Here is a 21,153-nt window from a genome sequence, read left to right as displayed (position 1 = left end):
GTGGCAGATGGACAGGTGAGTGGCCGATGCACACGTGTGATGCTGAATGGGATCGTGCAAAGCTGGCCCCGCGTATTGTGGTCAACGTAAGAAAAAAGTCGCCCATGCTTGCTTGCTGCTGCCCTGCGGTGTCCAGAAGGAGCCGCTTAAAGGCAACTGCGCCGCACCTACCTTCTTGGAAGGAGACGGCAAGACCAGACTGGCTGGAGCTGGGAAGTTGTGCGCTACAGATCAGGGCTGCGTAACCCAGGGAAGGCATCACTCGAAACACGTGCTGGAGGGCAGCCAATCCGACCCGACCGTCCACCTCCAGGGTCAGCCATGGGGCTCCACTTGATGTGTCATCCTGATCACCCCTCACAGAGCAAATGAGCCTTTGACTTCAGCCTGTCCTAGGTACAACACCGACTCCCACCTCCCACGTCCTGAACCAGCCTGTTCCGGGGATTGCTGTGGAGGTAGAGGAGCAGACCCAAGACATCTAGTGGCATTTCCTGGCAAGGACACTCACCATGCTCGACCATAAAACTCGGGTCAACTGGTTTTTCGGAGGGACTGTAATTTACTTGTGGCACGCATGGATACTGATTGACCCAGGGAGGGGCACGGAGGAGGCTGAAGGAAAACCCATGGTGACTGCGCCAGGCATTCCCGCACACACCGACATCTTCAGACTGGGGCGGCGTCCTAGTCTTACAATCAAACCGAAAGCCCAGAGAAACTAGGGACCTTGTCCAAGACCAGCAACAGGTATGTGGGCAGCTGGGATTCAACTAAGTCCTTTCCTGGATCCATCCGCGCTGCTCCCTGCCCCCACTCCCACCACCCCGCCATGGCCCCCGATAGACACAGCAGGTCTGAACATCAGGCACCCCGCACGCAGAGTACGGAGCAGAGCCGGCTTCCGCAGTGGGATCTCACACACATCCCACTCCCCTTCTTGCCGAATGCCTCGGGACTCTGTGCGGTCAAGTCTGCAGATGTGGCCTCACTCTGCGCTAGGAGATCTGGGTGGCCGGCAACGTTTTGCAGAGTGCTCCTCCAGACGGGGCTCGTCGGCTGATCCATGAGACACAGGACACCTGAGAGAAGGGCCGACAAACCCCACAGAGTCGCTCCCAACATGGAGAGGACAGGACCACAGCGGGGCTCTCGCAGTCCACGCTTTGGACAGGTCTTGCTGCAACCTGTGGTGCTCGTCAGGCGCGAGGAAGTTTCCCAGGGCAGGAGCTCTAAGTGACACAGCAAAAGCGACACAGGCGATGCAGCAGGATGTACTTCAGCTCAGGGCTCAGGAACCACGGGGTGCAGCGTGGCCTGCAGCAAACCAGACACATCAGAAGCCAATGTCCCACCTTTTACATTCAGTGACATTGAACGGAGGGAGTTATATGTAGCAATCATCTTCCTGGGGGACCCGTACAGCACGCATGACCACCGACACTGACCACGAGTCCTTCCTAGGTCCTGGGGGCTACCCCACTTTACACGCACGGTTCCATGCACAAATCTACGCGTGGCAGTTGTTAGCCCCAGCTTAGAGATGAGGAAAACGCTGCTGGAAAAGCTAAGTGAGAAAATCAGACTTCAGCACACCTGCCATCTCCAAGACCACTACTACTCTATGTGCTAGGGTCTCAAGGGTTGGGTGTGTGGCATTTTAAGTGACTAATTGTAGGTGGTTTTCTTCTCTCCTACACCTGTTTAGCCTGAACGTGCACGTACATGCTCTGCTGCAGGGGCACTGCCGTATGTAGACCAGCAATGCTCTTTCCTGCCTCGGGTTCTCGTCACTGCCTTCCGGAAAATCTCACCTGCTTTACAGCCAAGCCAGGTAGGCCTGGTCAGCCGCACAGTGAAACTCCTGCAGTGTCAGAGCTAAGTGCTGGCTGAGACTTTAACGGCGAAGACAGTGGAGTAATGGGGATAAACTGAGCAAAACTGTATTGTAACGCAGATGAACGTCTAGAAGCAAAAGAAACTGACACCCCTGAGAGCAGGCGACTGTCTCTTACTATGATGTTAATAGCAGCTTGCTGTTTCCAGTGTCTCCGTGTGCCAGGGTTTCCAGTCAGCGTTTGTGTTTATCTGCTCTTGGGCTACCTGATCAAACCTCTGCAGAGATCAGGGATATCTAAATTGACCCAGTATCTGCAGGCTGGCTGCTCAGAGGCCGTGGTGTGGAACGGCCAGGACATCGCTTAGTCATACGGGGCACAAGCATGTCACTTGCCACTCGTGTCTTTCTGTTTCATCAAACCCTCTTTTCTCCTGAATATTGACCATAGCAAAGTCATTAGCCTTTGAGATGCATTTGAAACATCAACTTGCTTTGTTCAAGAGGTTTAAGACACACGTAAGTCTTTCTTGCCATGCTCAACACACACAGCCGGCCGTTTCTGAAGTCAGTGTTTCTGGAACAAAAGCCTCGGCCTGCCCCAGTGAACATTCACACTGAGCACACTGTCGCAAGGCTGCTTGGCCAACCAGCAGGGGGCAGGAGAGAGCTGCAGGGGCCACGTGGGGTCCCTGCAAAGGCGCCTCACTCCCTCAAATCAAGACCGGTGCCTCCTGCCAATCCAGCGGCTTCCTCCAAGGGGAGGAGGCCTCTTCAGCTGCTACTGCACTGATTTCAGACGGCTCAGCCAATGGGGCAACAGATTCAACAGAGTTCCATGTTGTTTAAGGAAAACTTCTGTTACCAGGCAACCTTAGTACCATATTCAACGTAAAATAACCAACAACATTGTTTCCAAAACAACATGCTACTAGTGCCTTATCCTTCAATGCTGCTTAAACACGGAAAAGTATGAGGAAAAAAGAGCATGGCACTTACTTCTTAAAAAATAACACCTCTTCCAGGTTATTTTTACCCCTATCATAAAAACTTAGAACTGTGGATTCCCTACAGGAATGTGGAGTGGGGTTGGATCCCCACACTGACCCAGCCTCACCCCAGGTCAGTCATCCCCCCACCACGGGGTTCACACCTCTCCAGACACTGTCACCTCATCAAGGAAAGGTGGCGTCTCTGAGCTGTCTTCGCAGGAAGCACCCGAACGGGAGCTAGAGACACAGACACACCCACAACTACTTTGAAATCCTAAACATATTTAAGGACTTCATTATTAGTTTTTTAAAACTGTAAGAACAAAGTGACCCTGGTTTTAACCTCTCTGTCACAATAACACCGTGTACATCTGTCTTTTGCTATTTGTTCCTTCTCCAGCAGCTGCTGCCTGGCTGGCCGACTGCAGAAGAACAGCCTCTGGTACTCCCGGGAAGCCCTCGGTAAAAGCGTGAACACCACGATCACGTCTCAGGACGCCGCACATGTTAGGGTCGCCCACAGACCGCCATTCCCAGTGCCTAGAAGGCACTGAACGGGCCTCCTGCTCTTTGTAAATTGTCAACTTTCCTAAGCTAAGTTTTCTTGAAAATTTTTAACTGCAGTCCACACGTACTTCTTTGTGCCTTGTTTTTATCCTAGAGGAATACTTTTATGGAAAATTAAGCTTGCAAGGTTGAAGGATTTTCTGAAAGTCGACTCCTAATCCTGGAAGAAAAAAAAAAATGGGCCAAATGTGGTGCTCACGCCTGTAATCCCAGCAGTTTTGGAGGTTGAGGCCAGGAGATTGCTTGAGGCCAGGAGATTGCTTGAGCCCAGGAGCTCGAGACCAGCCTGGAAAACATGGCAAAACCCTGTCTCTACTAAAAATACCAATAATAATAATAATAAAGCTGGGCATGGTGACGTGTGTCTAGTCACAGCAACTCAGGAAGCTGAGGTGGGAAGATCACCTGAGCCCAGGAGGTGAAGGCTGCAGTCATCCCAGATTTGCATCACTGCACTCCAGCTTGGGCGACAGAGTGAGACACCGTCTCGAAAAAACAAAAAGCAAAAACAACTGTATAAATCATTATAGAAGGGAGCTGGCCAGGCGCAGTGGCTCACGCCTGTAATCCCAGCAATTTGGGAGGTCGAGGTGGGCAGATCACCTGAGGTCAGGAGTTTGAGACCAGCCTGGACACTATGGCAAAACCCCATCTCTAATAAAAATACAAAAATTAGCGGGGCATGGTGGTGGGTACCTGTAATCCCAACTACTGGGGAGGCTGAGGCAGGAGAATCACTTCAACCCCGGAGGCGGAAGTTGCAGTGGGCCGAGATTGCGTCACTGCACTCCAGCCTGGGCAACAAGAGCGAGAGTCCACTTCAAAAAATAAAAATAAAAATGAAGGGAGCTTATGTTTTGTATTTAAGGGAAGGGAGAAGAACATTCAGTATTTATACCTCTCAAGCACACATCTCCAGTGGTGTCCTAAAGTATTCAAGATACACATTCCTACAAATATAGCTCAAAACTACTCACCAAGTTACATGCTAAAAGCACATGCATTGTAAGAATGCTACATTATATTTTTTGAGCATCTGTATCCAATATTTTAGCATACTGGCAGTTTTCCCTTCAGGTGCTGTATGCCTAAATTATTACATGTTTAGTCATTCATTTTAGAATTTATGACTATTATGCTTTAGGCAATAAACATAAGCTACTAAATTAATGACTTAGGGGAAAAGTTACTAAGTTAACTTGGAAGTTAAACTTTGCAAACTGAATTTGTTGGACCTCATTCAAGCTAGATGATCAGTTTTTTAAATTGTTTCCTGTGTGTTTCCCTCCAGGATGGAAATAGCTTCACTCTCATCCACTGTGCACACTGCAGCCCACGCCTCTCGTCCACCGCGCCACACTGCAGCCTGCAATTCACCCTGTACCAGGCTTTCCACACCGTACCTGAAAGTCACTAAGTATAACCAAGAAGGAAATGAAAAGCAGATAAATGACCTCCACCCCTACATCCAGCATGCAAATGTTAAACATTCATCAAAGTAAAACCAAAATCCCACGTTAGCTCACGATTGTAACTGGTAGAGTTATGTGCATGGCAATTTAAAAAGTCTAGTTAAGTAAAAACCTAATTGAGACTCTCAAGAAAGACATCTGCAAAGATTGACAGTGAGGAGAGGACTTCACTCTGCATCCAGCCTGTTCTGGAAGCCACGGCCAAATGCCAGGTTGTATAGATCCGAAAAGCAGGAAAAAACAAGTGTTGAAAGGTGTACAGTCTCAGCAATGTACAAATTCGATGTAGGATGCTCAGAAACCTTGAATTTCCAATCAGGAAACAGCAACATGAGCAAGTTTCCCAGCAGTGCCCACTTTCTACCTACGGCACGTGTAACAGTTACGCTGGCCACCTCCAGGGGGACAGAGGCTTCCTGGTCACATTCGCTCTGGCAGCCACACAGCTGGCCCCGCCAAACACCTGTCTAATACTGAGGAACCACTCTCTCCCTGGGCTTTGCTCACTCTAGCCAGGAGAGCATATTTACAGAGTACTTTACTGAGTCCTCGTTCAATGCGTCAAGCTTGTTGAAGGCAGGGCAACCCCATTCCTGGCCCAATTAAGTGAACTGAGCAGAGCAAATGCCTCCAGTTGGACGGCACTCAGTCACAACAGCAGTGGCCACTGTTCACAGGGCGCTGGCTTCGTGCCGAGAACAGTTACAAGCGTCTTCTCTCTGTCCGAGGAATGTGCACTGCAACCCTGTGGGGCCGTTTGCAACGTCCACCAGAGTTCTGAGGCAGCCAAGTCCAGGCTGTCCGTGGGCCTTGCCACGTGGCCGTCCACGTCCCCTGCAGATCAGACCTCACTGCAGGGACCACGGGTTCCAGGGCTGCCTTGAGGCACATGCTCCCTTCACCACCTCCTCCTGGCCCCTGACATCAACCCTCACCACTGCTGCCAACACTTGATTTTCTCATGGCTCCTGAGGGGCCTGTTCTGCCCTTCCCTGCTCCCTGCGTCAGGCTTGGAGGGTACCCACATCAACGCCAACGCTCACGTAATCACCAACCTTTCCACGGGGCTGGATGCCTAGGAGTCTCAATATCAGAAAGTCAGATTCCTGTGCTTGTTGGAGAATTTCTTCCCATTGTACAAGTGAAGGAGATAAAATTCTAGGTGCCTGCAATAACCTCATTTCCACAACGAAGCAACTTCAGTAGTAGCACAAAACAAACAAACAAAAAAAAAAGCTTTTTTTTTTTAAACTTCTTTTATACAAGCTAAATACAATTTAATTTTTACATCCACGTTCTCATCAGCTCCCACCTGGTGAGCAGGCAAATAGTAATTTTCAAAGAAACAAATTGTTGCATAATTTTAACACTTAGCATTATCACTATTAAGCAAGAAGTATCCCAAAAATACATGATGATCTTGTTCTCACGTTCAAAAATTGATTGTCACACAGTGAAATAACACTTAATGCAAAGGAAATTTTCTTTTCAGGTATCTGTCCTGGAAAAGAAAAAAAAAAGATTTCTGGCAAAGAGATAAACATTAATTATGTAACAATCCAAAATGCCTCTGGGAAAAATGATGTCATCCAATTAGTTCTTTGAAGTGTTACAAATGCAGCTGAGTTTTAATAGTAATTTCTCCATAATTATCAAAAGAGTCTTTAAAAATCTTAGTGCTGAAATAACTATAAATGGATATAATACGCAAAGCAGAAGAGTTAACATTTGGGGTAGATTTTGGCCCATATTTTTAACACATGCATAGTTGTTCACCTAGTTGAAGCTTATCCCTCTCCTCCTAGGCTCTTCAAGACTGATTTTCAAACATAGACTGGCTTTTGGTACATGAAGGCAGCTTTAAAAGATGTCAGGATCCAGGATCAGGCCGGGCACAGTGGCTCAAGCCTGTAATCCCAGTATTTTAGGAGGGCAAGGTGGGCCGATCATTTGAGGCAAGGAGTTCGAGACCAGCCTGACCAATATGGCAAAACCCAGCCTATATTAAATATTTTTGTAATTAGCCAAGCGTGGTGGCACACACCTATAATCCCAGCTACTTGGGAGGCTGAGGCAGGGAGAACTGCTTGAAGCCAGGAGGCGGAGGTTGCAGTGAGCCAAGATCGCACCACTGCACTCCAGCTTGGGCGACAAAGAGAGACGGTCTCAAACTAGAACTTAGCCCTCAGGAAAAGCATTGAGCACCCCCCACCCAAACCAACCCAAGGAATCACATGGCAATGGTTATCATCTGATTTCGACAAATAAAGTTCTGTTCTCCCCTCTGAACACAATGGTAAACACCTGCCATCAGCCCACAGAAACTCCCAGGACCCAGTAACACTGGACTAGCAAGATCAATGGGCCACGTATGCAGGGTTCAGCAGCAGAAAGTCATGGCACCGAGAATGGTGTGTGCTCAAACCAGATTCCTTGCTTTCGGGGTGAAGGGGCTTCCCGGGAAAATCTAGTCCAGTGGGATGGTTCCCACTTCCACCATGAGGAGGAAATGGGGGGTTTCCTGAGGGCACTGACAGGACCTGGGTCTCTGCCCCTTCGTCCTCTGTCCTGTTATGGGATGAGGGTGGGCTGAAGGCAGGTTTCCCCTACATCTTCCGGGCAGGAGAGATGGAGCTGACAAGTGGACGACGCTTTTTCCAAAACATTCCCATGTTTATAACCTGTTATCAACCTGTTTTCCCTGGAGATCAGTGAAGCAGCATCATTGATTCTCTTCCATTAGGGACAACCCGGTGTTACGGGAGGCAGGAGACGACATGCGAGCTGGTCTGAGTCAGTCACTTGTGTCTGGTCCCCAGCGTGCTCGTCTATCAAATGGGCGGCCCCACAGACCAGTGACTTTGAACCAGAGTTCCATGGAGGTTGCCCAAGGACAGGGAGGGGGAAGAGGGGGAAGAGGAGGAAGAGGAGGGAGGAGGAAAGGGAGGAAGGAAGGAAGAAGGGGAGGAAGGAAGGAAGAAGGGGAGGAAGGAAGGAAGAAGGGGAGGGGAAGGAAGAAGGGGAGGGGGCGGAAGAGGAGTGTGGAGGGAGGAGTGTGGAGGGAGCACTGTGGAGGGAGCAGTGTGGAAGGAGGAGCAGAAGGGGGGTTCTCTGAGGAGGAGGGCCAAGTTTTTGAGGTGTCTTGGAGTCAGAGGTGGCAGTGGCTTGGGCTCTAGGCCCTCTGTTGCATAGTTTTAGGCTTTAACTATTTATATTTGTGGACTCTTTAAAAGATTTAATTTGAAGGAAACCGGAGTTGGGGATACCTTGCTTCTAAAACACAATTTCTCAAGCCTGAGACTAAGTGCTAGGCATTGCTCATTCTGTTACAATCATTTCCTCCTATTTAAAATCAGAGCGAAGACGAGACGTGTGGAGAGGGCTGCTGATGACATGAGAGGTAGAGGCCCGGCACCTCCCTCCAGGGGCTGTGCTCCTCCAGGCCTAAAGGACATCCTCGCCTCTGGGGTGAACAAGCAGCACAAACTATCAACACTTATTCCAAAAGAACAGGAAGAAAATTCAAACGAAGTTAATACAGTTACCCCAACACAACACTGCAGCAGCCCAGAAACAGGAGGGCCACTGAGCCTGAGGTGGGCGGTTCCAATAGCAGGACAGCGACGTTGGCATTAGGGCTTTTCGGCAAAGAAAAAAAAAAAAAAAAAAGACACAAAAGGTAACATGGGCCACCCATTATTTCCTGCCAGTGGAAAGACACCCACAGGCCCCCAGATGCCAACGGCCCCTTGGGAACGAGCTCACGCAGCACTTCAGGTCTTCGCACGAGCAGGCACGTGGTGTCCTCAGTACCCCCGCCTGTGACACACACACCACACTTGACTCCCATACCTGAGGGTCCAGGGGAATGGCGGGAAGTTCTCGGGGGACCGGGCATCCTGTGAGGGCACTGCATGACTATGTACCTCAGAGGGGTCCCCGGGCAGGTGCTCTCTCTCCAAAGGATGAACTGGATCCTGACCACACCCAGATTGCGCTGGCCTCCAAGCCGAGCGCCAACATCTCACATCCAAAGGGATGCACAGATGCCTGCTGCACGTGGAGCCCAAGCCCCTCGCAGAGCTCAGGACGAACCCAGTGTCCAGGCCTGGGGCCGTCACCAGCCAGGAGAGGTGTCCGGGGCACTTCCCAGCGATGGCCACAAGAAGAAACAACTCAGGACAAAGCCAGTGTCCAGCCCCAGGGCCGTCACCAGCCTGGAGAGGCGTCTGGGGCATTTCCCAGCGATGGCCATGGGAAGTAACAACTCAGGCCCATCAGGGGCTTCCTCACTATACGGGTGTTAGAAGTAGAGACAGAGGTTCAGGTCTAGTGGCACAAACAGCGACGGATCCCATGGAAATGTGGGCGTGGCCCCTCCATCCCAAAAGCCTGCATGGCTACTCCATTCTGCTCCCATCACACACATCCCCACACAGCCAAGCCCCTTCTCCTTTCCCCCACTGGATTCATCAAATCAAACCTCGCTGTCCTTGGAAAATGTACCATTAATTTACTTACTGCCCAGTAAAAAAGCACACTTCCAGTTAACATGACACCCCCGCTACGATAGAACAGCCTTAATTCAGACATGACGCAGAGGAACAGAGCGAGGAGGGGTCGAGGGCCGTCCTGGAATCGGCAGCTGTTTTCTGGGGAAAGTCTCCCTCCCACCCGAGCCCGACACTCGAGCCACACTATCCCCATGGTGTCTGAAAACTCCATGAAGACAGGGTCACTCTGACCCCTTCACACCCACAACGCCAAAGGGGAGCAGGTGTTCAGGAAAAGTCTCCTGCTAGTGCTGAAGACAGGAATAATCCCTCGTGGTGCCCAGAATGTCAGGAGAAAACAAGGCACCATGTGGACGCCTTCCAGGTGAATTCTGGAATGACTCTGCCGAATGCCAGTCATCCTTTTTCAGAACAAAACCAATACCGGAAAACATGTGTCGCCAGCAGAGAGATGGTCCTTTTGATGGCTTACAAACACACCTACGTTACGCTGAATTTATCTCAAGCCACCCTCTCTGTGCTAATGTAAAAAGTCTCCTTTATTAACCAGTAGCCTTTTTCATCTGGTGCTTTATTAACAAGCAAGACGGTCCTGTAACACTCAGGCATTGTTGAAAACGTCAAATGGAAGCCTAGAATCCTCTTCCGTGCAGCTTCACTGCAAAGTATTTTGACGTGAGCCAAATCATGCTATTCCTACATCTCCACAGGAAACTCAAGGCTTCATCAAGGAAACGCAGCATCATTTCTGCTAGGCACAGAAATTGGTGGGGTGGGCATGGGGTTGAGGGAACATTACATAGAAAGCACAACGCGATAATCACCTGTATGAGAGCCACACTGGCCGGCAAGCCCCGGTCGGCTCGGTCTCTACACAGTTACAGACGTGAGGCCTGGAGGGCAGACACCTGGCACTGCTGACTACCCCAAGGTCGTGGCCGCTGCCCCTTCTCTGCTGCTCATCAGCTCCAAGCTTCTGGCAACACCGCCTGCTGCCCCCACTGCCTCATCGACTCTTCGTGAAAAGCAAATGTTGCCAGGATAGCTTATGAGTACATTTGCCAGGAAAGCAGCTCCGATTGACGCTGAAACCCCTTCTCACACCCCTGGCAGCTCCCTTGCCCCCGATGTGTACATGCTTGCAGCTCTGACCTTGCTCAGTGTCCACACAGGCTCTGTCCACTGGAGAGCCAAAGGCAGACTCAATGTTGAGTCAGAAATACACAAAGAGGGTGAAGGTTACAAACTGCCTGCCTGCCCCTCAAAACACAGGTTGAAATCCTCAGCCTCAATGTGATGCTGTCAGGTGGTCTTTGGGAGGTAATGAGTTCCCGAGGCTGGAGACCCTTGAATGGGATTTGTGCCTCAGAAAGGGGCCCAGCAAATCCCTCACCCTCCCATTGTGTCAGGGCCAGAGAGAAGGTGTGTGCCAACCAGGAAAGAGCCCACACCAGAATTCACCCGTGCAGCACCCTGATCCTGCCTTCCAGCCGCTAGAACTGTGAGAAACAAATTCCTGTTGTTCATAAGCCGCTCAGTCAATGGTGTTTCGTTACAGCAGCCTGAGCTGCCTGAGATGACGATGCTCACCGCCCTACAGAAACGGCTACTCCCCTCTCCCAGAAAGAGGGGTTTAATTAAAATCCCTGTCTCTCCTCGCGGCCACCACAGATCTCACTCCCCCACCCTGTAAGCCAGCAATTGTTAGGATTAAAGGAAAATGAGGATCGTTTTAGACCAGCCGCTCCATATCGGTCTGAAGCCTGTAACTTTGCCCACTTCCACGGTGGCCGTGTCACTGCATTGCCCATGTCAGCTCTGTGTCTGCACTGGGTCCCAGGCTCTGCACAGACTCCTCTAGCTGCCCATCAGCACAGCCATTTCCCCTTCTGCTTTGCAGGTTGTCCTTCAGTATCCAACCCCCACCCCTCTGCAACCCAAGGCCTTCCGATCCAGGCATTCGGGGTGGGCTCAGCCATGTACTGCAGTCCTTGACTCAAGTAAACCAGGCCCAAGGCGTTGGCACCAATGATCTACTGGCTGTGGGGTCTACACAGCTACTAGCTGCCCCAGCCACACCAGGGCCCGGGAGGGGAGGCAGAGGAACCTGTGAAGTTGCCAACAGCCATATGGGAACAGGCGCCCCTGGGATGAGGAGGATGCCATGGAAGGAAATTCAGAGAAAGAAAGAGCCCCAAGGCTGGACGGGTCATGCCCAAAGCCTACACTGCTGAATTTTCCAGGTTTCTGAACTCAATCGCTGACCCACACAGCACATGTTTCCTGAGTGCTGACCCCGCGTGGCATTGGATACGGCAATAAAGTAGGACCCCCACCTCCCCCTTCCCCGACACATACACAGGGCCTCCGTCCTGGCGGGAATTCAGGCCTGGGGGCCCAGTTGGCACCGCGAGCCAAGGAAGGGGGCCATTTCAGACAGATAGTGGGTGCAGCCTTGCCAAAGCCCAGCAGTCACCTGCACTGCCACAGCCAGGCTGAGTCCAGATCAGCCGCACAGAAACCTGACCCTCTCAAGGGCACGCCTGAGCTCATTAGGGACAGACACCGTCTCCTGCTGATCTCCAACACTTTCTCTGCATGTCTAGTTACATATGGACGACGCAGTCTCGGAAGCACAGCTGTGACTCTGGAGACAGATCCCAGGCCTCCCCCTGCTCCTCTCCGTGGTGCCATTGATGGGGAGGGGCCGGTATGGCCGCGAGGTCCCATACCCACAGCCACCCTGCCACGGAGACGCAGGCCTTCGACGATTATTTCTGCCAAAGAACCCTGCTGCGTCTTGGAGCACACCATGGTGGGCGGGAAGCTCCACCTGGAGAAACAGCGATGCTTCTCCCCAGAGCCAACGGAGGGCACCCCCCACCCTGCATTCAGCAGATTACTTACATTCTGGAAAACATCTGGGTTAATGGGGAACAGTAAAATGAAAAGGACACACTAGAAAGGTTAGAAGGCTGTGTGAAGTCTCAGGAGGTCCAAAGGTTTCTTAACCAAGACTGCTGCGGTCAACGAGCTTACAGGGAAAGTTTCCACACGGGCCTTCAACAAGCAACGCTCAGCAGGGAGGAGCCACGTTCTGGGCAGAACCTCAGAACAAGAACATCGGACACCACAAAGTCACATCAGAGCCAACAGCAACTGAAATACAGCGCTCTCCTAAGATGTGTGCGTCACCTGCAGAAAGTCACCACACAATAAGATGGGGGAAGAAAAGGATAAGGTTAGAAACAAATTTGAAGTAATTTCTGCATACGTAAAATTTCTACATCCACTGGCTTTCTTTCTGGGAGTAACAACTTTTACATGAGATGCACATCCCCGTTGGAAGGAGTTTGGGTTTTCCGTGGGCAGAGACAAGGGCTCTCCAAGAAATGTGAACCTTTTCTCACTCACTGAGCCGCGTGCCCTGAGGCCGTCCTGGCCTGTCTGAGCACCTCCCTGGCTCTGCCTCCAGCCAGCTCTTTCCAGCACTCACCCTGCTGCTCCCAGAGCCTGCACTGGCGCAGGATCTCCTCTTCTGCTGCTGTCAATCTTCCACTTTAGGGTAAATAAGTTGGAAACTAGAAAGTTATAAGACCCCTTAGCTTTCTAAAAATTTGTCTTCTCAGACAACAATACTAATTCTACTTCCATGGTTTAATATGTTGCCCCCATCTGCATGTTCATGGATATGTGTTTTTATATATTTTTTAATCAGTACTTATAAAAGCATGCACTGTTGCTACATTCAGTTCAATTACATTTGATGTAAGAAGTTTTAATTTCAGTGAATTCAGGCACTCAAAATTTAAGCCCTCTGACATCTATTAATCAAATGGGAAAATGACAGGTAGATATTACAAAAATCAAGAGAAGTGTTTAATGTAAATCCTGCACTTTCAAATATTTCCACAAATGTAATGTATACATTAGTACATAACCTTGAGCATTTTCACAACTCTTTGCACTCAAATTCCATTCTTAACTTTTATAGATAAATCGACATCCATATGTGATTTTAAGCAGCTCCAACATCAGCTCTTAAAAACAATCAGAAATGTTGCGGGCAAATCCCACCGAGCAGCAAATAACGGAACTGTACCCAACAACCCAGGTACCTCCCCTGAGGCATCTGGAACTTGAGCATTACAAGCAGCCTTTGGTTTCTGAGGCACCCGAGAGTGGGGACTCCCAACTCCCCAAGTCTAAGAAGGCCTCAGCGATAAGGAAAACTGGTCAAAAAGTCATCCCTGCCGGCTCCCTGCGCCACGGGCTCCTCCCTGCCCGCCCTCAGCCACGTGCTTACAAGATCTCACTTCCTCTCTGTCCCGCAAACCCTGACTCCTGATTCCAGCCCTGCCGCTTACTGGGATGTGGCCATGGACGTCAACTGCACCTGTAAGGGGAGAAGCTGGTCAGGATACAGGATCCTGGCCATCCTGGCAGTGCTCAAGCTGATACTGTAACTTGGTAGTGAGTTACTTAATGCAAAGGTTTAACTTTGAAAAATTTAGATACGTGTATTCTAAAAGGGAAATTCTGAACGTAGAACACAGGCCACACCCTCACACTGATGTTGTCTGGCCAGCACTTTTTTGTTTGCCTTTTCAATAGACGTTTTTAAAAGCAGTTTTCGGTTCATAGCAAAATCAAGAGGAAAGTACAGAGAGTCCTCACATATCCTTTCCCAGCACAGGCACAGCCTCCATCATTCTCCTGCCCTCACCAGACCAGCATGTCTCTACGACCGACAGACCCGCATCAACACGGCACCACCACCCACAGTCCACAGCTCACACGAGGACTCGGCCTGCTGCTGCTCACTCTGTGGGTTTCACAGACGTGGAACGGCATGCATCCCCCATGAAAGCCCCACCTGGAGTTGCTGCCCCACCCTACATACCCCCTATGCTCCTCCCATTCATCTCTCCCCTCCCCAACCACTGACAGCTGCTGATTGTTTTACTGTTTCCACAGCTTTGCCTTTTCCAGACTGTGCTGTGGTTGGACTCAGACAGCAGGCAGCCTTTCCAGATTGGAGTCTCACTTAGCAACATGCGTTTATGATCCTTCTGTGTCTTCTCATGGCTTAGGGGTCCAGTTCTTTTTAGTGCTGAATAATATCCCAGTATCTGACATACCACAGTTTATCCATTCACCTACTGAAGGGCATCTTGGTTGCTTTCTAGTTTTGGCAATTATAAAGCTGCTGTCAATGTCTGTGTGCACATTTCTGCATGGAAGTAAACTTTCAGCTCCTCCGAGTAAACGTCCAGGACTGTGATTGCTCCTGTGGTCGGAGAGCTTAGTTCCACGGAAAACCGCCACGCTGCCTCCTACAGCAGCTGCCCAGGACTGTGATTGCTCCTGTGGTCGGAGAGCTTAGTTCCACGGAAAACCGCCACGCTGCCTCCCACAGGAGCTGCCCCACTTCCCCCAGCGATGAGTGAGGGTCCTGATGCCCACACACCCACCAGCACGCGGTGGTGTCGGAGTTCAGGTTTTGGCCAGGCCGATGGGTGCACAGTGACGCCTCACCCTATGACATAAGAGGCGGGTCATGTTTCCACGTGTAGATTTGCCATCTGTGTATCTTCTTTGTTGGGGTATCTGTCCAGGTCTTTGGTCCATTTTTAATCAGGTTGTTCATTTTCTTGTTGAGTTTTGAGAGTTCCTTGCACGGTTTGGATAACAGCCTTTCTCAGATGAGTCTTTTACAGATGCGTTCTCCCCGTCTGTGGCCTGCCCTCTCATGCTCCTGAGACACTATGTTTTATATTTTGAAAAACACTTTAGACAGAAGATGGACCTCCCAGCCCACCACGGTTCTCAGTTTGGCCGTGGTCACCACCCTCCCAGCCATGGTTCCCACCTTTTCACGATCTGCTGGTCCTATGGGCATCAACCCATACCAAGTCCCTAACATCTAACATATCTCCAATGATTGCAACGTCAAAGCCGGCAGTTTGCAGGTAGGAAGGAGCTGATGGAGGCCGGAGCAGAATGTGAAGGCCAGCGGATTCATCCCTCGGGGACCGGCAGGCCTCTCAGATATCTCCCTGGGTCACCTCCCAAATGAAGTACCTGCTTTGACCGTGAGCAGGAAGCAGGACCTGGCCCAGATCTCAGCATATTTGACCTGGCACGGCATTTACAGGTGAGCCTCCATAACCGGAAACTCGACTCTCTGGAGAGAATGCATTTTCATTATCAAGGCTTTTAGGCTTTTAATTAAGAAACCAAAGAGCAGTGACTGGAGTGAGGATGCAGGGACTCTGGGTGACCCACACGCTCGTTTCCACCTGGCACGAAGGACCCTGGAGTGAGGGTGCAGTGCCTGCTCTGAGTCACCAGCACACTCATCATTTCTACATAAAGAACCCTGTGAGCCTGTCCCAGGACTTTTTAGCCTAGACCTAAAAATTCACAGCTCAGGAAACCTTCATCATTTTAGGAACCTGAGGGGTGGGCCAGGGGGATCTCACAGAGTGTGGTGCTGTCTATGGGGTCAGCAAAGTACAGCTGGGGCTTCCCGCAAGCACTTCAGGGAGGCCGTGCACTGGCCCGAGGCTGGTTCCGCCTCCTATCCTCGGTTCTCATGCCCAGCCGTGAGGGGAGCCCCCCGCTTCAGGAGCGGTCCCTGGCTCCAGGCCCTAACGTCCATGTCCAGGCCCCTGGTAGGGCAGCTTCTACCCCAGGGAGGCTGGGACTGGAGACAGCCTGGAGCTCTAGGCAATCCTGGCAACCACATGTTTCCCGAAGTGGCCGCAGACAAACTCCTGCTTCCAAAACCTGGCACGGGCTGTGTGAGGCCTGGAACGCAGGAGGCGCGTTTCGCAGGGTCCCTGCTCAGATACAAAAGCAAGGCTAAGAGCAGATAAATTATTTAATTACCCTCTCATGGTTATCAAGTCAAGTCATAGTCTCTTAGACTTATGTGTGACTGGAAGTATACACATTATGGAAGTGTATATAAATGTGAATACAGATATGCTTATTTTCCTTTTATATACCTTACATATATGTGTATACGTGCATATGTATAAAACATGGAAGAAAAAACCATACTTAAGATTTCAAATCTCAGTCACAAAGATCTCAGAAGCAAATTATTATTCTTTAACAAAGATGTAACATTTTACATTCTTACAAACAAAACGTTCTCTATTAGCATTTTATTTTAAAAACTAAGAATGCATTGCACTCTCTCAGTTTCAATTTTTAACTCAGCTCACAAAGGTCCCTGTACAAAGACCTCCGTGCCACCGCAAGGATGGCGGTGGTCACACCTGTGGCCATTTATCCTCTCTACATCTAGCTCCTCTCCCTGAGGCAACAGCACCTCCGAAGTCACAGCCGGGCCTCCCATCTCTCCCCCGTCCCGGGCGTTTTGGCATGTTGCTCTGCTGCACACACCTCAGCAAATACTACTGATTAGCCAGAATCGCCCAGAAATCTCTTATCCTTGATTCTGGCTGCTTTTGTAATTTGTAATATCTGTACTTCTGGTGTGATTTGAGAAACAACACATTTTAAAATTAGAGAAGATGTGGTTTTTATTCTCTCCTTTCTACCTGCAACCTTGAAAATTCAAGTAGCAGCACGGGTTTGTTGAAAGTAACTTCCACCAAATAGAACCTATTACAAAGGTACTACAGAGTGTCAAATAACCACATAGATGTAAAATAGACATGCAGACACAGATATAAAATCCAATGGTTAAACCAAATTGAGAAATGCTTGCCAGTTTGATAGGACTTCTAAAACTTGACATAAATGTTGGCTGAGGGATACAAGATGTTATGAGATGAGTGAGATGCTTGGCCTAGAACCACAGGCTCTCTCCTCTTTACAGCAGAAAATCCATAAGGAAGTCAAATCTGAAAGAACCAGGTACCATTGAATGGCATACTCAGCCATCCTTCCCCATTCCTGGGCCAGCTGCGGTGAGTGCAGCCAGTCGTTCACCAACATCCATCATCCATCCTCCAGGCCATGGCTACACTTTACTCCCAGGCTCCCTGTCATTATGTAGATTAGGTAAATCAGGGCCACTCTCACCTTAAGCCTCCCCTGCCAGCATGGCAATCGCCCAGTCCCAACCACGGCAAGGACAGCCATGTCCCTGGGAACACAGAGCAGGGGTCGGGAAGAAACCTGGATCTCTGAATACCTCATGGAGCAGTCACCAGCCTGGAACATCCTCCCTGACAGGTTTGCAAGAGAGAAGAACTCCTTGGTTCCTCAAGCTACAATACTGCAGAGTCTCAGGTCACAGCATCCTTATCTACCCTCGTCAGGAACCGTTCATGCTCATCAAGACATGAGAACAAAACTGCAGTGGCACAGTCACACTCGACACAGACCACCTGCTGCTCACATTCATCGTATTAACACCAAAAGGCCACCTTGGTGGATATCCTGGATGTGGACACTTGGCGGCTTTTTGCTGGAGATGCGCTTTGTGCATTTATCGCACGACCATCTTGGCCTCAGGAGGGGCTGTGCAGATGGCAGCTGTGCACGTCACAGGGAGTCTCACTTGCTGGACTCTCAGCCAGCTCCCACTATCAGTGCCCGCAGAGTCCTCTCCTCCGGGAGCACGTGCTTGGACGCCACAGTGGGCTGTGGATCCACACAACAGCACTGTGTGCCCCAGGAGGTTAGAAAGTACCACTGCATCAATGCCTCCACAGGTGAGGCCGGGGGCAGAAGCCAACCTCAAGCAGTTACGGTCCTCCGTGGGGCTGGCGTCCAGGCAGGAAGGCGGCTCAGCGGCTCTCCTCTCACTGTGAAACCTCCTAGGTCCCCAGATGAACAGAACCCTAAATAACACGCAACAAACAACAGGAACGAGAACACGACCAGCAGCTTCTGAGATGAGCAAGCTGGGCTGATCATGAGACACCTGACGGGGACGGTGCCAGAGCCCCTCCCGGTAACCTGTGAGGACAGCGCTGCCAGCATCTCCCTAAAACCAGCCCAAGTCAAGTTAGACTTGAGGCTTTCCAGGAGTGGGCAGATCCATTCAATCCCACAGTCTGAACCTTCCAGGCCGTGTCTCATGGCCCTCATCTCACATATGGGAACGCGGACGCTGCACCATAAACGCAGCCCCAAGCCCTCGTTCCTTCTTCAACACCACACACCAGTACAGTGAACACTTAGGATCTGGGCATTCACGTAAAATACTGCTTAACTAAAACTCCTGATTTAGAATATGTTTAATTCCTACTCACAGAGCTGAAAGTGTTTTGTCATAGAAGGCGGTAGCTGTAACTAAGCATGAGAGAAGAAGGGTTCAGAGTGGTGCCAGGTATTAAATATTCCTCTAAATCTATTCACCAGGTTGCCATGCTATTGTCACCTGCTTCATTTTCTGTCCTTAAAAGACATAATAGTTACTTTTCAAAATAGACAACCTGTTTTACTGATGCTTAGCTATAAAGTAGCGAGCTATGTATCCAAAAGGGAGATATGGGAAAACAGAAAATGTCCACAAGCGATCGGGTGGGGAGGGGCGCAGTTGCAGCAGCACCTGGCTCTGTTGCGTTGTGAGCCAGCCACGTGGGATGGACAGCTCACTTAGCCACTGAAATTATATCATCTAAGATTTTGTTGCAGTTACTTTGACAAATTCTCCCTCCTGCTATGAAGAGTAAGGTTTGAGGGGTTGTGTTTTTTTTGACTTGGAGTCTCGCTATGTCACCCAGGCCGGAGTGCAGTATTACAATCATGGCTCATCGCGGCCTTGACCTTCTGGCTCAAGCAATCCTCCCGCCTCAGCCTTCCAAGCAGCTGGGACCCAAAGGCGAGTTTGATTTCTTTGCTAACGAATTCCTAATTCACCTCGCAGTGGGCCTGTCAAGGCCATATGCCCGGACATCCACCTTGCCGACCGTCCATGTGGTCTCTAAGGTGGATGCACTCCGGTTGCCTGGGCTCTGCACGCGATACTGAGTCTCCAAGTCTGCCGCTGTATAAGGGACTGACAGCCCCAAGCGTCTCGACGCGCCACCTTGAGCCGGGCTTTATTCCACAGGGCGACTCTGCTTCCCGTGATGAGATGCAGCACGTGAGCACAGATCAAAGGGTATCAGCAACTAACCCATTCCCCTGGTACTAAGCAGAGGACCAAGAGTTTAGTTCCTTACTTATTTACTACGGGCTTGATTCAAAGCAGCTTTCTGGGATCCTGGGGACAAACATCTCCAACTGGTGAGAATTCTGGCTTTACTAACAGAAGAATCACCTAATGCCCATTTTGTAACTGCTGTTCTCATCAGAACTTGAGGCCAAAGGGAAAAATAAAAGGGGGGCTAAGATCGTGACACCCCAGTTTGCACAAGGCCAACCAGCCTGCTTGAGGGGGTGAAAGGAGTAGGATTTTTGAACTGCTGAGTTTTAAAAACATGGCTGTAGGCTGGGCGCACTGGCTCACGTCTATAAGCCCAGCACTTTGGGAGGCCGAGGTGGGAGGATTGCTTGAGGCCAGGAGTTCAAGACTGGCTTGAGTAACACAGCAATACCCTATATCTCTTGAAAAAGAAAAAAAAAGGTATTAAAATAGTAATAAAAAGTTTAATGCAATAAATTACTATATCAACATGGCACCCCCAGCTGTCAGAGGAGGTACAATCTCTGTGGCTATGATGAGATCTGGAGAGAAATGTAACTGGCATCATAGGGAAGGTCAACCCCAAAGCCCCACGGCACTACTCCTGTACAGTGTGTTAACCAGCATGAAGTCTCCTCCACAATCAGAAGCCTGGTGTAGAGGAACGCTGTCCACGGGACCTGGGTGGACTCCAGAGGCTGGCTGACCAGACAACCCCCCCCCCGGGACCCTGCCGGCAGCCCCAACTGGACAGAATGACCTCGTGAATTTCCTTTCCCGCCACAAGCTGCAGACCCTGAGCCAGTCCTGGCTGTGACTGAGGCTGCGCATAAACGTCTGCGCTCAACAGCTCACCTTTGTACATGACACGCCCAGTCCACCTCATTTCAAATGTGACGCTCGCCCCAAGGCGAACATGGATGTTACAGGTTAACTCACTGCATGTGTGCTAGACTTTCCCTGTAAGTGTTCAGACATTGTACGAACCGGATGAACAAACCCCACTTTCCCTGTAAACGTTCAGACATTCCTTGAGCCCGATGAACACACACAGCCAACAAACCCCGGAACGTGTAACGCCGCGGCCTCCTCTCCTCCTGAGGGGCGTGTGCTTACAGCTCCCCCAAGACCACATTTCCCAAAGCACAGAGTGTTACTCTGAAAATAAAACCTCCTTTTTCCTTCCTCTGTACATCTCGTGGTCGTGTTAACAACTATTGCTACAAATGCAGAGAAATGGGGTATCATCCGTGCTGGTCACCGAATTCCTAGCACCAAAGCTTCAGGGCCCCCCAGTCTGAAGGAAGCTTCTATCGCTCTAAAGCCAACTCTGGAAACGAAGGCCAAGCTGGGGAAAGGCTGTGTCACCGTAAATCCACACCACGGGGCCCTCTGCAGTTGTGTGTAACGAACTCTTGGCCTGTCCTGGGGTTTGGGGAAATCAGGATGCAAGCAGATACCGTACGCTCTGCCATGGGACCGTGAAGTCTGCGGAACCTCAGAGGAACACGGAGACAAACGGTGGCACGATTCTCACAGGCCGAGCCTCGATGGGCGCCCGTGTCAAGAACACAGACACGCCGGGAGGGGCAGCCGATGCAGGCAACGCCTGCAACTCCAGCAAGCAACAGCGTCTGAGTGTGGGGGTCTCTGG

The 21,153-nt window shown here is 50.4% G+C and overlaps 1 long non-coding RNA gene across 1 annotated transcript; it reads left to right on the top strand.

Moving 5' to 3' along the window:
* The first annotated feature begins 1,678 nt into the window (after positions 1-1,678).
* Positions 1,679-6,430, top strand: LOC144333293 (uncharacterized). The gene is made up of 3 exons (XR_013401837.1): positions 1,679-1,834; positions 3,230-3,401; positions 4,688-6,430. It is a non-coding gene; the product is annotated as an uncharacterized LOC144333293 (long non-coding RNA).
* Positions 6,431-21,153: the final 14,723 nt, after the last annotated feature.

Source organism: Macaca mulatta, chromosome 12, assembly GCF_049350105.2.
Source record: "Macaca mulatta isolate MMU2019108-1 chromosome 12, T2T-MMU8v2.0, whole genome shotgun sequence".
NCBI lineage: Eukaryota > Metazoa > Chordata > Mammalia > Primates > Cercopithecidae > Macaca > Macaca mulatta.
This window is presented reverse-complemented; position numbering and strand designations above follow the sequence as displayed.